Raw genomic sequence first — 19,256 nt, forward strand, 5'->3', positions numbered from 1 at the left:
TAACTAGTGTCACAGGAATGGTTCAAAGCATAGACAGTAAGAAGAGTTAAATTTCTTGTACTTAAGACGGCATTGTGCTTTTTGTATTTAATTCCGATGCAATTTCTGTGTTTCATCGTCAATAAGAGGGTCAGAGGGATACAGTAAACCTGTAGTGAAGCATCGGAATCTATAACTAGCGTCACAGGAATGGTTCAAAGCATAGATAGTAAGAAGAGTCAGTCTTCTTGTACTTAAGTCGGCATTGTGCCTTTTGTATTCAATTCCGATGCAATCTCTGTGTTTCATCGCCAATAAGAAGGTCAGAGGGTTACAGTAAACCTTAAGTGAAGTATCGGAATCTATAACTAGTGTCACAGGAATGGTTGAAAACATAGACAGCAAGAAGAGTCAGTTTACTTGTACTTAAGTCTGCATTGTGCATTTGTATTTAATTGCGATGCAATTTCTGTGTTTCATCGTCATTAAGAAGGGCAGAGGGATACAGTAAACCTGAAGTGAGGCATCGGAATCTATAACTAGTGTCACAGGAATGGTTCAAAGCATAGACTGTAAGAAGAGTCAGTTTTCTTATAATTAAGTCGGCATTGTGCCTTTTGTATTTAATTCCGAAGCAATTTCTGTGTTTCATCGTCAATAAGACGGTCAGAGTGATACAGCAAAGCTGAAGTGAAGCATCGGAATCTATAACTAGTGTCACAAGAATGGTTCAAAACATAGACCATAAGAAGAGTCAGTTTTCTTGTACTTAAGTCGGCATTGTGACTTTTCTATATAATTCCGATGCAATTTCTGTGTTTCGTCGTCAATAATAAGGGCCAAGGGATTCAGTAAACTTGAAGTGAAGCATCGGAATCTAAAACCGGTCTCACAGGAAAGGTTCAAAGCATAGACAGTAAGAAGGGCCAGTCTTCTTGTACTTGAGTCGGCATTGTGCCTTTTGTATCTAATTCCGATGCAATTTCTGTGTTTCATCGTCAATAAGAAGGTCAGAGGGATACAGTAAACCTGAAGTGAAGCATCGGAATCTATAACTAGTGTCACAGGAATGGTTCAAATCATAGACAGTAAGAAGAGTTAGTTTTCTTGTACTTAAGTCGGCATTGTGCCTTTTGTATATAATTCCGATGCAATTTCTGTGTTTCATCGTCGAATAAGAAGGCCAGAGGGATACAGTTAACCTGAAGTGAAGCATCGGAATCTATAACTAATGTCACAGGAATGGTTCAAAACATAGGCGGTAAGAAGAATCAGTTTTCTTGTACTTAAGTCGTCATTGTGCATTTTGTAATTAATTGCGATGCAATTTCTGTGTTTCATCGTCAATAGGAATGTCAGAGGGATAAAGAAAACCTGAAGTGAAGCATCGGAATCTATAACTAGTGTCACAAGAATGGTTCAAAACATAGACAATAAGAAGCGTCAGTTTTCTTGTACTTAAGTCGGCATTGGGCCTTTTGTATTTAATTTCGATGCAATTTCTGTGTTTCATCGTCAATAAGACGGTCAGAGGGATACAGTAAACCTGAAGTGAAGTATCGGAATCTATAACTAGTGTCACAGGAATGGTTCAAAACATAGACAGTAAGAAGCATCAGTTTACTTGTACTTAAGTTGGCATTGTGCTTTTTGTATTTAATTCCGTCGCAATTTCTGTGTTTCATCGCCAATAAGAATGTCAGAGGGATACAGTAAACCTGAAGTGAAGTATCGGAATCTACAACTAGTGACACAGGAGTGGTTAAAAACATAGAGAGTAACAAGGGTCAGTTCTCTTGTACTTAAGTCGGCATTGCGCCTTTTGTATTTAATTCCGGTGCAATTTCTGTGTGTCATCGTCAATAAGAAGGTCAGAGGGATACAGTAAACCTTAAGTAAAGCATGGGAAACTATAACTAGTGACACAGGAATGGTTCAAATCATAGACAGTGAGAAGAGTCAGTTTACTTGTACTTAAGTCGGCATTGTGCCTTTAGTATTTAATTCCGATGCAATTTCTGTGTTTCATCGTCAATTGGAAGGTCAGAGGGATACAGTAAACCTGAAGTGAAGCATCGGAATCTATAACTAGTGTCACAGGAGTGGTTCAAAACATAAACAGTAAGAAGCGTCAGTTTTCTTGTACTTAAGTCGGCATTGTGCCTATTGCGTTCAATTCCGATGCAATTTCTGTATTTCATCGTCAATACGAAAGGCCAGAGGGTTACAGTAAACCTGAAGTGAAGCATCGGAACCCATAACTAGTGTCGCAGGAATGGTTGAAAACATAGACAGTAAGAAGAGTCAGTTTCCTTGTACTTAAGTCGGCATTGTGCCTTTTGTATTTAAATTCGTTGCAATTTCTGTGTTTCATCGTCAATAAGACGGTCAGAGGGATACAGTAAACCTGAAGTGAAGTATCGGAATCTATAACTAGTGTCACAGGAATGGTTCAAAACATAGACAGTAAGAAGAGTCAATTTACTTGTAATTAAGTTGGCATTGTGCCATTTGTATTTAATGCCGTTGCAGTTTCTGAGTTTCATCATCAATAAGAAGGTCAGAGTGATACAGTAAACCTGAAGTGAAGCATCGGAATCTATAACTAGCGTCACAGGAATGGTTCAAAACATAGACAGTAAGAAGAGTCAGTTTTCTTGTACTTAAGTAGGCATTGTGCCTTTTGTATTTAATTCCGATGCAATTTCTGTGTTTCATCGTCAATAAGAAGGTCACAGGGATACATTAAACCTGAAGTGAAGCATCGGAATCTATAACTTGTGTCACAGGAATAGTTCAAAACATAGACAGTAAGTAGAGTCAGTTTACTTGTACTTAATTCGGCATTGTGCATTTTGTATATAATTCCGATGCAATTTCTGTGTTTCATCGTCAATAAGAAGGTCAGAGGGATACAGTAAACCTGTAGTGAAGCATCGGAATCTATAATTAGTGTCACAGGAATGGTTCAAAACATGGACAGTAAGAAGAGTCAGTTTACTTGTACTTAAGTTGGCATTGTGTGTTTGGTGTTTCATTCCGATGCAATTTCTGTGTTTCATCGTCAAAAAGAATGTCAGAGGGATACAGTAAACATGACGTGAGGCATCGGAATCTATACCTAGTGTCAAGGGAATGGTTCAAAGCATAGACAGTAAGAAGAGTTAATTTTCTTGTACTTATGTCGGCATTGTGCCTTTTGTATTCAATTCCGATGCAATCTCTGTGTTTCATCACCAATAAGAAGGTCAGAGTGTTACAGTAAACCTTAAGTGAAGCATCGGAATCTATAAATAGTGTCACAGGAAAGGTTCAAACATAGACAGTAAGAAGAGTCAGTTTACTTGTACTTAAGTCTGCATTGTGCCTTTTGTATTTAATTCCGATGCAATTTCTGTGTTTCATCGTCAATAAGAAGTTCAGAGGGATACAGTAAACCTGAAGTGAAGCATCGGAATCTAGAACTAGTGTCACAGGAATGGTTCAAAGCATAGACTGTAAGAGGAGTCAGTTTTCTTATAATTAAGTCGTAATTGTGCCTTTTGAATTTAATTCCGATGCAATTTCTGTGTTTCATCGTCAATAAGACGGTCAGAGTGATACAGCAAACCTGAAGTGAAGCATCGGAATCTATAACTAGTGTCACAAGAATGGTTGAAAACATAGACAATAAGAAGAGTCAGTTTTCTTGTTCTTAAGTCGGCATTGTGCCTTTTCTATATAATTCTGATGCAATTTCTGTGTTTCCTCGTCAATAAGAAGGGCCAAGGGATACAGTAAACCTGAAGTGAAGCATCGGAATCAAAAACCGGTCTCACAGGAAAGGATCAAAGCATAGACTGTAAGAAGAGCCAGTCTTCTTGTACTTGAGTCGGCATTGTGCCTTTTGTATTTAATTCCGATGCAATTTCTGTGTTTCATCGCCAATAAGGAGGTCAGATGGATACAGTAAACCTGAAGTGAAGCATCGGAATCTATAACTAGTGTCACAGGAATGGTTCAAACATAGACAGTAAGAAGAGGTCGTTTTCTTGTACTTAAGTCTGCATTGTGCCTTTTGTATTTAATTCCGATGCAATTTCTGTGTTTCATCGTCAATAAGAAGGGCAGAGGGATACAGTAAACCTGAAGTGAAGAATCGGAATCTATAACTAGTGTCACAGGAATGGTTCAAAACATAGACAGTAAGAAGAGTCGGTTTTCTTGTACTTAAGTCGGCATTGTGCCATTTGTATTCAATTCCGATGGAATTTCTGTGTTTCATCGTCAGTACGAAAGGTCAGAGGGATAAAGTAAACCTGAAGTGAAGCATCGGAATCCATAACTAGTGGCACAGGAATGGTTCAAACATAGACCGTAAGAAGAGTCAGTTTTCTTGTACTTTAGTCGGCATTGTTCCTTTTGTATTTAATTTCGATGCAATTTCTGTGTTTAATCGTCAATAAGACGGTCAGAGGGATACAGTAAACCTGAAGTGAAGTATCGGAATCTATAACTAGTGTCACAGGAATGGTTCAAAGCATAGACAGTAAGAAGAGTCAGTTATCTTGTACTTAAGTCGGCATTGTGCCTATTGTATTTAATTCCGATACAATTTCTGTGTTTCATCGTCAATAAGAAGGTCAGAGGGATACAGTAAACCTGAAGTGAAGCATCGGAATCTATAACTAGTGTCACAGGAATAGTTCAAAACATAGACAGTAAGTACAGTCAGTTTAATTGTACTTAATTCGGCATTGTGCCTTTTGTATATAATTCCGATGCAATTTCTGTGTTTCGTCGTCAATAAGAAGGTCAGAGGGATACAGTAAACCTGTAGTGAAGCATCGGAATCTATAATTAGTGTCACACGAATGGTTCAAAACATGGACAGTAAGAAGAGTCAGTTTATTTATACTTAAGTTGGCATTGTGCGTTTTGTGTTTCATTCCGATGCAATTTCTGTGTTTCATCGTCAATAAGAAGGTCAGAGGGATACAGTAAACCTGACGTGAGGCATCGGAATCTATAACTAGTGTCACAGGAATGGTTCAAAACATAGTCAGTAAGAAGAGTTAGTTTTCTTGTACTTAAGTCGTTATTGTGCCTTTTGTATTTAATTCCGATGCAATTTCTGTGTTTGATTGTCTAATAAGAAGGTCAGAGGGATACAGTAAACCTGAAGTGAAGCATCGGAATCTATAAGTAGTGTCACAGGAATGGTTCAAACATAGACAGTAAGAAGAGTCAGTCGTCTTGTACTTAAGTCGGCATTGTGCCTTTTTTATTCACTTCCGATGCAATCTCTGTGTTTCATCGCCAATAAGAAGGTGAGAGGGTTACAGTAAACCTTAAGTGAAGCATCGGAATCTATAACTAGTGTCACAGGAATGGTTGAAAGCATATACCATAAGAAGAGTCTGTTTACTTGTACTTAAGTCTGCTTTGTGCCTTTTGTATTTAATTCCGATGCAATTTCTGTGTTTCATCGTCAATAAGAAGGTCAGAGGGATACAGTAAACCTGAAGTGAAGCATCGGAATCTATAACTAGTGTCACAGAAATGGTTCAAAGCATAGACAGTAAGAAGAGTCAGTTATCTTATAATTAAGTCGGCATTGTGCCTTTTGTATTTAATTCCGATGTAATTTCTGTGTTTTATCGTCAATAAGACGGTCAGAGTGATAAAGAAAACCTGAAGTGAAGCATCGGAATCTATAACTAGTGTCACAAGAATGGTTCAAAACATAGACAATAAGCAGAGTCAGTTTTCTTGTAATTAAGTCGGCATTGTGCCTTTTCTATATAATTCCGATTCAATTTCTGTGTTTCGTCGTCAATAAGAAGGGCCAAGGGATACAGTAAACTTGAAGTGAAGAATCGGAATCTAAAACCGGTCTCACAGGAAAGGTTCAAAGCATAGACAGTAAGAAGAGCCAGTCTTCTTGTACTTGAGTCGGCATTGTGCCTTTTGTATTTAATTCCGATGCAATTTCTGTGTTTCATCGTCAATAAGAAGGTCAGAGGGATACAGTAAACCTGAAGTGAAGCATCGGAATCTATAACTAGTGTCACAGGAATGGTTCAAAACATAGACAGTAAGAAGAGTTAGTTTTCTTGTACTTAAGTCCGCATTGTGCCTTTTGTATTTAATTCCGATTTAATTTCTGTTTTTCTTCGTCAATAAGACGGTCAGAGTGATAAAGAAAACCTGAAGTGAAGCAACGGAATCTATAACTAGTGTCACAAGAATGGGTCAAAACATAGACAATAAGAAGAGTCAGTTTTCTTGTACTTTAGTCGGCATTGTGCCTTTTCTATATAATTCCGATTCAATTTCTGTGTTTCGTCGTCAATAAGAAGGGCCAAGGTATACAGTAAACCTGAAGTGAAGCATCGGAATCTATAACTAGTGTCACAGGAATGGTTCAAAACATAGTCAGTAAGAAGAGTTAGTTTTCTTGTACTTAAGTCGTTATTGTGCCTTTTGTATTTAATTCCGATGCAATTTCTGTGTTTGATTGTCGAATAAGAAGGTCAGAGGGATACAGTAAACCTGAAGTGAAGCATCGGAATCTATAACTAGTGTCACAGGAATGGTTCAAAGCATAGACAGTAAGAACAGTCACTTTCCTAATAATTAAGTCGGCATTGTGCCTTGTGTATTTAATTCCGATGCAACTTCTGTGATTCATCGTCAATAAGAAGGTCAGAGGGATACAGTAACCCTGAAGTGATGCATCGGAATCTATAACTAGTGTCACAGGAATGGTTCAAAACATAGACAATAAGAAGAGTCAGTTTTCTTGTACTTAAGTCGGCATTGTGCCTTTTCTATATAATTCCGATTCAATTTCTGTGTTTCGTCGTCAATAAGAAGGGCCAAGGTATACAGTAAACCTGAAGTGAAGCATCGGAATCTATAACTAGTGTCACAGGAATGGTTCAAAACATAGACAGTAAGAAGAGTCAGTTTTCTTTTATTTAAGTCTTCATTGTGCCTTTTGTAATTAATTCCGATGCAATTTCTGTGTTTCATCGTCAATACGAAGGTCAGAGGGATACAGTAAACCTGAAGTGATGCATCGGAATCTATAACTAGTGTCACAGGAATAGTTCAAAACATAGAGAGTAAGTAGAGTCAGTTTACTTGTACTTAATTCGGCATTGTGCGTTTTGTATATAATTCCGATGCAATTTCTGTGTTTCGTCGTCAATAAGAAGGGCCAAGGGATACAGTAAACCTGAAGTGAAGCATCGGAATCTAAAACCAGTCTCACAGGGAGCGTTCAAACCATAGACAGAAAGAAGAGCCAGTCTTCTTCTACTTGAGTCGGCATTGTGCCTTTTGTATTTAATTCCGATGCAATTTGTGTGTTTCATCGTCAATAAGAAGGTCAGAGGGATACAGTAAACCTGAAGTGAAGCATCGGAATCTATAACTAGTGTCACAGGAATGGTTCAAAGCATAGACAGTAAGAACAGTCACTTTCCTAATAATTAAGTCGGCATTGTGCCTTGTGTATTTAATTCCGATGCAACTTCTGTGTTTCATCGTCAATAAGAAGGTCAGAGGGATACAGTAACCCTGAAGTGATGCATCGGAATCTATAACTAGTGTCACAGGAATGGTTCAAAACATAGACAATAAGAAGAGTCAGTTTACTTGTACTTAAGTTGGCATTGTGCCTTTTGTATATAATTCCGATGCAATTTCAGTGTTTCATCGTCAATACGAAGGTCAGAGGGATACAGTAAACCTGTAGTGAAGCATCGGAATCTATAACTAGTGTCACAGGGATGGTTGAAAACATAGACTGTAAGAAGAGTCAGTTTACTTGTACTTAAGTTGGCATTGTGCGTTTTGTGTTTAATTCCGATGCAATTTCTGTGTTTCATCGTCAATAAGAAGATCGGAGGGATACAGTAAACCTGACGTGAGGCATCGGAATCTATAAGTAGTGACCTAGGAATGGTTCAAAGCATAGACAGTAAGAAGAGTTAATTTTCTTGTACTTTAATCGGCATTGTGCCCTTTGAATTTAATTCCGGTGCAATTTCTGTGTTTCATCGTCAATCAGAAGGTCAGAGGGATACAGTAAACCTGAAGTGAAGCATCGGAATCTATAACCAGTGTCACAGGAATGGTACAAAACATAGACAGTAAGAAGAGTCAGTCTTGTTGTACTTAAGTCGGCATTGTTCCATTTGTATTCAATTCCGATGCAATCTTTGTGTTTCATCGCCAATAAGAAGGTCAGAGGGATACCGTAAACCTGAAGTGAAGCATCGGAATCTATAACTAATGTCACAGGAATTGTTCAAAACATAGACAGTAAGAAGAGTCAGTTTTCTTCTACTTAAGTCGGCATTGCGACTTTTGTATTTAATTCCGATGCAATTTATGTGTTCCATCGTCAATAAGACGGTCCAAGGGATACAGTAAACCTGAAGTCAAGCATCGGAATCTAAAACTGGTCTCGCAGGAAAGGTTCAAAACATAGACAGTAAGAAGAGCCAGTCTTCTTGTACTTGAGTCGGCAGTGTGCCTTTTGTATTTAATTCCGATGCAATTTCTGTGTTTCATCGTCAATAAGAAGGTCAGAGGGATACAGTAAACCTGAAGTGAAGCATCGGAATCTATAACTAATGTCACAGGAATGGTTCAAAACATAGACAGTAAGAAGAGTCAGTTTTCTTGTACTTAAGTCGGCATTGTGCCTTTTGTATTCAATTCCGATGCAATTTCTGTGCTTCATCGTCAATACGAAAGGTCAGAGGGATACAGAAAACCTGAAGTGAAGCATCGGAATCCATAACTAGTGTCACAGGAATGGTTCAAAACATAGACAGTAAGAAGAGTCAGTCTTGTTGTACTTAAGTCGGCATTGTTCCATTTGTATTCAATTCCGATGCAATCTTTGTGTTTCATCGTCAATAAGAATGTCAGAGGGATACAGTAAACCTGAAGTGCAGCATCGGAATCTATAACTAGTGTCACAGGAATAGTTCAAAACATAGACAGTAAGTACAGTCAGTTTAATTGTACTTAATTCGGCATTGTGCCTTTTGTATATAATTCCGATGCAATTTCTGTGTTTCGTCGTCAATAAGAAGGTCAGAGGGATACAGTAAACCTGTAGTGAAGCATCGGAATCTATAATTAGTGTCACACGAATGGTTCAAAACATGGACAGTAAGAAGAGTCAGTTTATTTATACTTAAGTTGGCATTGTGCGTTTTGTGTTTCATTCCGATGCAATTTCTGTGTTTCATCGTCAATAAGAAGGTCAGAGGGATACAGTAAACCTGACGTGAGGCATCGGAATCTATAACTAGTGTCACAGGAATGGTTCAAAGCATAGACAGTAAGAAGAGTTAAATTTATTGTACTTAATTCGGCATTGTGCTTTTTGTATTTAATTCCGATGCAATTTCTGTGTTTCATCGTCAATAAGAGGGTCAGAGGGATACAGTAAACCTGAAGTGAAGCATCGGAATCTATAACTAGTGTCACAAGAATGGTTCAAAACATAGACAATAAGCAGAGTCAGTTTTCTTGTAATTAAGTCGGCATTGTGCCTTTTCTATATAATTCCGATTCAATTTCTGTGTTTCGTCGTCAATAAGAAGGGCCAAGGGATACAGTAAACTTGAAGTGAAGAATCGGAATCTAAAACCGGTCTCACAGGAAAGGTTCAAAGCATAGACAGTAAGAAGAGCCAGTCTTCTTGTACTTGAGTCGGCATTGTGCCTTTTGTATTTAATTCCGATGCAATTTCTGTGTTTCATCGTCAATAAGAAGGTCAGAGGGATACAGTAAACCTGAAGTGAAGCATCGGAATCTATAACTAGTGTCACAGGAATGGTTCAAAACATAGACAGTAAGAAGAGTTAGTTTTCTTGTACTTAAGTCCGCATTGTGCCTTTTGTATTTAATTCCGATTTAATTTCTGTTTTTCTTCGTCAATAAGACGGTCAGAGTGATAAAGAAAACCTGAAGTGAAGCAACGGAATCTATAACTAGTGTCACAAGAATGGGTCAAAACATAGACAATAAGAAGAGTCAGTTTTCTTGTACTTTAGTCGGCATTGTGCCTTTTCTATATAATTCCGATTCAATTTCTGTGTTTCGTCGTCAATAAGAAGGGCCAAGGTATACAGTAAACCTGAAGTGAAGCATCGGAATCTATAACTAGTGTCACAGGAATGGTTCAAAACATAGTCAGTAAGAAGAGTTAGTTTTCTTGTACTTAAGTCGTTATTGTGCCTTTTGTATTTAATTCCGATGCAATTTCTGTGTTTGATTGTCGAATAAGAAGGTCAGAGGGATACAGTAAACCTGAAGTGAAGCATCGGAATCTATAACTAGTGTCACAGGAATGGTTCAAAGCATAGACAGTAAGAACAGTCACTTTCCTAATAATTAAGTCGGCATTGTGCCTTGTGTATTTAATTCCGATGCAACTTCTGTGATTCATCGTCAATAAGAAGGTCAGAGGGATACAGTAACCCTGAAGTGATGCATCGGAATCTATAACTAGTGTCACAGGAATGGTTCAAAACATAGACAATAAGAAGAGTCAGTTTTCTTGTACTTAAGTCGGCATTGTGCCTTTTCTATATAATTCCGATTCAATTTCTGTGTTTCGTCGTCAATAAGAAGGGCCAAGGTATACAGTAAACCTGAAGTGAAGCATCGGAAACTATAACTAGTGTCACAGGAATGGTTCAAAACATAGACAGTAAGAAGAGTCAGTTTTCTTTTATTTAAGTCTTCATTGTGCCTTTTGTAATTAATTCCGATGCAATTTCTGTGTTTCATCGTCAATACGAAGGTCAGAGGGATACAGTAAACCTGAAGTGATGCATCGGAATCTATAACTAGTGTCACAGGAATAGTTCAAAACATAGAGAATAAGTAGAGTCAGTTTACTTGTACTTAATTCGGCATTGTGCGTTTTGTATATAATTCCGATGCAATTTCTGTGTTTCGTCGTCAATAAGAAGGGCCAAGGGATACAGTAAACCTGAAGTGAAGCATCGGAATCTAAAACCAGTCTCACAGGGAGCGTTCAAACCATAGACAGAAAGAAGAGCCAGTCTTCTTCTACTTGAGTCGGCATTGTGCCTTTTGTATTTAATTCCGATGCAATTTGTGTGTTTCATCGTCAATAAGAAGGTCAGAGGGATACAGTAAACCTGAAGTGAAGCATCGGAATCTATAACTAGTGTCACAGGAATGGTTCAAAGCATAGACAGTAAGAACAGTCACTTTCCTAATAATTAAGTCGGCATTGTGCCTTGTGTATTTAATTCCGATGCAACTTCTGTGTTTCATCGTCAATAAGAAGGTCAGAGGGATACAGTAACCCTGAAGTGATGCATCGGAATCTATAACTAGTGTCACAGGAATGGTTCAAAACATAGACAATAAGAAGAGTCAGTTTACTTGTACTTAAGTTGGCATTGTGCCTTTTGTATATAATTCCGATGCAATTTCAGTGTTTCATCGTCAATACGAAGGTCAGAGGGATACAGTAAACCTGTAGTGAAGCATCGGAATCTATAACTAGTGTCACAGGGATGGTTGAAAACATAGACTGTAAGAAGAGTCAGTTTACTTGTACTTAAGTTGGCATTGTGCGTTTTGTGTTTAATTCCGATGCAATTTCTGTGTTTCATCGTCAATAAGAAGATCGGAGGGATACAGTAAACCTGACGTGAGGCATCGGAATCTATAAGTAGTGACCTAGGAATGGTTCAAAGCATAGACAGTAAGAAGAGTTAATTTTCTTGTACTTTAATCGGCATTGTGCCCTTTGAATTTAATTCCGGTGCAATTTCTGTGTTTCATCGTCAATCAGAAGGTCAGAGGGATACAGTAAACCTGAAGTGAAGCATCGGAATCTATAACCAGTGTCACAGGAATGGTACAAAACATAGACAGTAAGAAGAGTCAGTCTTGTTGTACTTAAGTCGGCATTGTTCCATTTGTATTCAATTCCGATGCAATCTTTGTGTTTCATCGCCAATAAGAAGGTCAGAGGGATACCGTAAACCTGAAGTGAAGCATCGGAATCTATAACTAATGTCACAGGAATTGTTCAAAACATAGACAGTAAGAAGAGTCAGTTTTCTTCTACTTAAGTCGGCATTGCGACTTTTGTATTTAATTCCGATGCAATTTATGTGTTCCATCGTCAATAAGACGGTCCAAGGGATACAGTAAACCTGAAGTCAAGCATCGGAATCTAAAACTGGTCTCGCAGGAAAGGTTCAAAACATAGACAGTAAGAAGAGCCAGTCTTCTTGTACTTGAGTCGGCAGTGTGCCTTTTGTATTTAATTCCGATGCAATTTCTGTGTTTCATCGTCAATAAGAAGGTCAGAGGGATACAGTAAACCTGAAGTGAAGCATCGGAATCTATAACTAATGTCACAGGAATGGTTCAAAACATAGACAGTAAGAAGAGTCAGTTTTCTTGTACTTAAGTCGGCATTGTGCCTTTTGTATTCAATTCCGATGCAATTTCTGTGCTTCATCGTCAATACGAAAGGTCAGAGGGATACAGAAAACCTGAAGTGAAGCATCGGAATCCATAACTAGTGTCACAGGAATGGTTCAAAACATAGACAGTAAGAAGAGTCAGTCTTGTTGTACTTAAGTCGGCATTGTTCCATTTGTATTCAATTCCGATGCAATCTTTGTGTTTCATCGTCAATAAGAATGTCAGAGGGATACAGTAAACCTGAAGTGCAGCATCGGAATCTATAACTAGTGTCACAGGAATAGTTCAAAACATAGACAGTAAGTACAGTCAGTTTAATTGTACTTAATTCGGCATTGTGCCTTTTGTATATAATTCCGATGCAATTTCTGTGTTTCGTCGTCAATAAGAAGGTCAGAGGGATACAGTAAACCTGTAGTGAAGCATCGGAATCTATAATTAGTGTCACACGAATGGTTCAAAACATGGACAGTAAGAAGAGTCAGTTTATTTATACTTAAGTTGGCATTGTGCGTTTTGTGTTTCATTCCGATGCAATTTCTGTGTTTCATCGTCAATAAGAAGGTCAGAGGGATACAGTAAACCTGACGTGAGGCATCGGAATCTATAACTAGTGTCACAGGAATGGTTCAAAGCATAGACAGTAAGAAGAGTTAAATTTATTGTACTTAATTCGGCATTGTGCTTTTTGTATTTAATTCCGATGCAATTTCTGTGTTTCATCGTCAATAAGAGGGTCAGAGGGATACAGTAAACCTGAAGTGAAGCATCGGAATCTATAACTAGTGTCACAGGAATGGTTCAAAACATAGTCAGTAAGAAGAGTTAGTTTTCTTGTACTTAAGTCGTTATTGTGCCTTTTGTATTTAATTCCGATGCAATTTCTGTGTTTGATTGTCGAATAAGAAGGTCAGAGGGGTACAGTAAACCTGAAGTGATGCATCGGAATCTATAACTAGTGTCACAGGAATGGTTCAAGGCATAGACAGTAAGAACAGTCACTTTCCTAATAATTAAGACGGCATTGTGCCTTGTGTATTTAATTCCGATGCAACTTCTGTGTTTCATCGTCAATAAGAAGGTCAGAGGGATACAGTAACCCTGAAGTGATGCATCGGAATCTATAACTAGTGTCACAGGAATGGTTCAAAACATAGACAATAAGAAGAGTCAGTTTTCTTGTACTTAAGTCGGCATTGTGCCTTTTCTATATAATTCCGATTCAATTTCTGTGTTTCGTCGTCAATAAGAAGGGCCAAGGTATACAGTAAACCTGAAGTGAAGCATCGGAATCTATAACTAGTGTCACAGGAATGGTTCAAAACATAGACAGTAAGAAGAGTCAGTTTTCTTTTATTTAAGTCTTAATTGTGCCTTTTGTAATTAATTCCGATGCAATTTCTGTGTTTCATCGTCAATACGAAGGTCAGAGGGATACAGTAAACCTGAAGTGAAGCATCGGAATCTATAACTAGTGTCACAGGAAAGGTTCAAAACATACACAGTAAGAAGTGTCAGTTTCCTTGTACTCAAGTCGGCATTGTGCCTTTTGTATTTAATTCCGATGCAATATCTGTGTTTCATCGTCAATAAGAAGGTCCGAGGGATGCAGTAAACCTGAAGTGATGCATCGGAATCTATAACTAGTGTCACAGGAATAGTTCAAAACATAGAGAGTAAGTAGAGTCAGTTTACTTGTACTTAATTCGGCATTGTGCGTTTTGTATATAATTCCGATGCAATTTCTGTGTTTCGTCGTCAATAAGAAGGGCCAAGGGATACAGTAAACCTGAAGTGAAGCATCGGAATCTAAAACCAGTCTCACAGGGAGCGTTCAAACCATAGACAGAAAGAAGAGCCAGTCTTCTTCTACTTGAGTCGGCATTGTGCCTTTTGTATTTAATTCCGATGCAATTTGTGTGTTTCATCGTCAATAAGAAGGTCAGAGGGATACAGTAAACCTGAAGTGAAGCATCGGAATCTATAACTAGTGTCACAGGAATGGTTCAAAGCATAGACAGTAAGAACAGTCACTTTCCTAATAATTAAGTCGGCATTGTGCCTTGTGTATTTAATTCCGATGCAACTTCTGTGTTTCATCGTCAATAAGAAGGTCAGAGGGATACAGTAACCCTGAAGTGATGCATCGGAATCTATAACTAGTGTCACAGGAATGGTTCAAAACATAGACAATAAGAAGAGTCAGTTTACTTGTACTTAAGTTGGCATTGTGCCTTTTGTATATAATTCCGATGCAATTTCAGTGTTTCATCGTCAATACGAAGGTCAGAGGGATACAGTAAACCTGTAGTGAAGCATCGGAATCTATAACTAGTGTCACAGGGATGGTTGAAAACATAGACTGTAAGAAGAGTCAGTTTACTTGTACTTAAGTTGGCATTGTGCGTTTTGTGTTTAATTCCGATGCAATTTCTGTGTTTCATCGTCAATAAGAAGATCGGAGGGATACAGTAAACCTGACGTGAGGCATCGGAATCTATAAGTAGTGACCTAGGAATGGTTCAAAGCATAGACAGTAAGAAGAGTTAATTTTCTTGTACTTTAATCGGCATTGTGCCCTTTGAATTTAATTCCGGTGCAATTTCTGTGTTTCATCGTCAATCAGAAGGTCAGAGGGATACAGTAAACCTGAAGTGAAGCATCGGAATCTATAACCAGTGTCACAGGAATGGTACAAAACATAGACAGTAAGAAGAGTCAGTCTTGTTGTACTTAAGTCGGCATTGTTCCATTTGTATTCAATTCCGATGCAATCTTTGTGTTTCATCGCCAATAAGAAGGTCAGAGGGATACCGTAAACCTGAAGTGAAGCATCGGAATCTATAACTAGTGTCACAGGAATTGTTCAAAACATAGACAGTAAGAAGAGTCAGTTTTCTTCTACTTAAGTCGGCATTGCGACTTTTGTATTTAATTCCGATGCAATTTATGTGTTCCATCGTCAATAAGACGGTCCAAGGGATACAGTAAACCTGAAGTCAAGCATCGGAATCTAAAACTGGTCTGGCAGGAAAGGTTCAAAACATAGACAGTAAGAAGAGCCAGTCTTCTTGTACTTGAGTCGGCAGTGTGCCTTTTGTATTTAATTCCGATGCAATCTCTGTGTTTCATCGTCAATAAGAAGGTCAGAGGGATACAGTAAACCTGAAGTGAAGCATCGGAATCTATAACTAATGTCACAGGAATGGTTCAAAACATAGACAGTAAGAAGAGTCAGTTTTCTTGTACTTAAGTCGGCATTGTGCCTTTTGTATTCAATTCCGATGCAATTTCTGTGCTTCATCGTCAATACGAAAGGTCAGAGGGATACAGAAAACCTGAAGTGAAGCATCGGAATCCATAACTAGTGTCACAGGAATGGTTCAAAACATAGACAGTAAGAAGAGTCAGTCTTGTTGTACTTAAGTCGGCATTGTTCCATTTGTATTCAATTCCGATGCAATCTTTGTGTTTCATCGTCAATAAGAATGTCAGAGGGATACAGTAAACCTGAAGTGCAGCATCGGAATCTATAACTAGTGTCACAGGAATGGTTCAAAACATAGACAGTAAGAAGAGTCAGGTTACTTGTACTTAAGTCATCATTGTGCCTTTTGTATTTAATTCCGTTTCAATTTCTGTCATTCACCGTCAATAAGAATGTCAGAGGGATACAGTAAACCTGAAGTGCAGCATCGGAATCTATAACTAGTGTCACCGGAATGGTTCAAAACATAAAGAGTAACAAGAGTCAGTTTTCTTGTACTTAAGTCGGCATTGTGCCTTTTGTATTCAATTCCGATGCAATTTCTGTGCTTCATCGTCAATACGAAAGGTCAGAGGGATACAGTAAACCTGAAGTGAAGCGTCGGAATCCATAACTAGTGTCAGAGGAATGGTTCAAAACATAGACAGTAACAAGAGTCAGTTGTCTTGTACTTAAGTCGGCATAGCGCTTTTTGTATTTAATTCCGATGCAATTTCTGTGTTTCATTGTCAATAAGACGGTCAGAGCGATACAGCAAACCTGAAGTGAAGCATCGGAATCTATAACTAGTGTCACAAGAATGGTTCAAAACTTAGACAATAAGAAGAATCAGTTTTCCTGTACTTAAGTCGGCATTGTGCCTTTTCTATATAATTCCGATGCAATTTCTGTGTTTCGTCGTCAAGAAGAAGGGCCAAGGGATACAGTAAACCAGAAGTGAAGCATCGGAATCTAAAACCGGTCTCACAGGAAAGGTTCAAAACATAGACAGTAAGAAGAGCCAGTCTTCTTGTACTTGAGTTGGCATTGTGCCTTCTGTATTTAATTCCGAAGCAATTTCTGTGTTTCATCGTCAATAAGAAGGTCAGAGGGATACAGTAAACCTGAAGTGAAGCATCCAAATCTATAACTAGTGTCACAGGAATGGTTCAAATCATAGACAGTAAGAATAGTTAGTTTTCTTGTACTTAAGTCGTCATTGTGCCTTTTGTATTTAATTCCGATGCAATATCTGTGTTTCATCGTCGAATAAGAAGGTCAGAGGGATACAGTAAACCTGAAGTGAAGCATCGGAATCTATAATTAATGTCACAGGAATGGTTCAATACATAGACAGTAAGAAGAGTCAGTTTTCTTGTACTTAACTCTTCATAGTGCCTTTTGTAAATAATTCCGATGCAATTTCTGTGTTTCATCGTCAATAAGAAGGTCAGAGGGATACAGTAAACCTGAAGTGCAGCATCGGAATCTATAACTAGTGTCACCGGAATGGTTCAAAACATACACAGTAAGAAGTGTCAGTTTTCTTGTACTTAAGTCGGCATTGTGCCTTTTGTATATAATTCCGATGCAATATCTGTGTTTCATCGTCAATAAGAAGGTCAGAGGGATACAGTAAACCTGAAGTGAAGCATCGGAATCTATAACTAGTGTCACAGGAATAGTTCAAAACATAGACAGTAAGTAGAGCCAGTTTACTTGTACTTAATTCGGCATTGTGCGTTTTGTATATAATTCCGATGCAATTTCTGTGTTTCGTCGTCAATAAGAAGAGCTAAGGGATACAGTAAACCTGAAGTGAAGCATCGGAATCTAAAACCGGTCTCACAGGAAACGTTCAAAACATAGACAGTAAGAAGAGCCAGTCTTCTTCTACTTGAGTCGGCATTGTGCCTTTTGTATTTAATTCCGATGCAATTTCTGTGTTTCATCGTCAATAAGAAAGTCAGAGGGATACAGTAAACCTGAAGTGAAGCATCGGAATCCATAACTAATGTCACAGGAATAGTTCAAATCATAGACAGTAAAAAGAGTCAGTTTACTTGTCCTTAAGTCGGCATTGTGCATTTTGTATTTAATTCCCATGCAATATCTCTGTTTCATCGTTAATAAGACGGTCAGAGGGATACAGTAAACCTGAAGAAAAGCATCGGAATCTATAACTAGTGTCACAGGAGTGGTTCAAAACATAAACAGTAAGAAGCGTCAGTTTTCTTGTACTGAAGTCGGCATTGTGCCTTTTGTATTCAATTCCGATGCAATATCTGTGTTTCATCGTCAATACGAAAGGTCAGAGGGATACAGTAAACCTGAAGTGTAGCATCGGAATCCATAACTAGTGTCACAGGAATGGTTCAAAACATAGACAGTAAGAAGAGTTGATTTTCTTGTACTTTAGTCGGCATTGTGCCTTTTGTATTTAATTCCGATGCAATTTCTGTGTTTCATCGTCAATACGAAGGTCAGAGGGATACAGTAAACCTGAAGTGAAATATCGGAATCTATAACTAGTGTCAAAGGAATGGTTCAAAACATAGACAGTAAGAAGAGTCAGTCTACCTGTTCTTAAGTTGGCATTGTGCCTTTTGTATTTAATTCCGTTGCAATTTCTGTGTTTCATCGTCAATAAGTATGTTAGAGGGATACAGTAAACCTGAAGTGAAGCATCGGAATCTATAACCAGTGTCACTGGAATGGTTCAAAACATAGACAGTAAGAAGAGTCAGTCTTGTTGTACTTAAGTCGGCATTGTTCCATTTGTATTCAATTCCGATGCAATCGCTGTGTTTCATCGCCAATAAGAAGGTCAGAGTGTTACAGTAAACCTGAAGTGAAGCATCGGAATCTATAACTAGTGTCACAAGAATGGTTCAAAATATAGACAATAAGAAGAGTTCAGTTTTCTTGCACTTAAGTCGGCCTTCTGCCTTTTCTATATAATTCCGATGCAAAATCTGTGTTTCGTCGTCAATAAGAAGGGCCAAGGGATACAGTAAACCTGAAGTGAAGCATCGGAATCTAAAACCGGTCTCACAGGAAAGGTTCAATGCATAGACAGTAAGAAGAGCCAGTCTTCTTGTACTTGAGTCGGCATTGTGCGTTTTGTATTTAATTCCGATGCAATTTATGTGTTCCATCGTCAATAAGACGGTCCAAGGGATACAGTAAACCTGAAGTCAAGCATCGGAATCTAAAACTGGTCCCACAGGAAAGAGTCAAAACATAGACAGTAAGAACAGCCAGTCTACTTGTACATGAGTCGTTATTGTGCCTTTTGTATCTAATTCCGATGCAATTACTATGTTTCATCGTCAATAAGAAGGTCAGAGGGATACAGTAAACCTGAAGTGAAGCATCGGAATCTATAACTAGTGTCACAAGAATGTTTCAAAGAATAGGCAGTAAGAAGAGTCAGTTTTCTTGTACTTAAATCGGCATTGTGCCTTTTGTATTTAATTCCGATGCAATTTCTGTGCTTCGTCGTCAATACGAAAGGTCAGAGAGATATAGAAAACCTGAA

The sequence above is a fragment of the Schistocerca serialis genome, chromosome 9, assembly GCF_023864345.2.
Source record: "Schistocerca serialis cubense isolate TAMUIC-IGC-003099 chromosome 9, iqSchSeri2.2, whole genome shotgun sequence".
NCBI lineage: Eukaryota > Metazoa > Arthropoda > Insecta > Orthoptera > Acrididae > Schistocerca > Schistocerca serialis.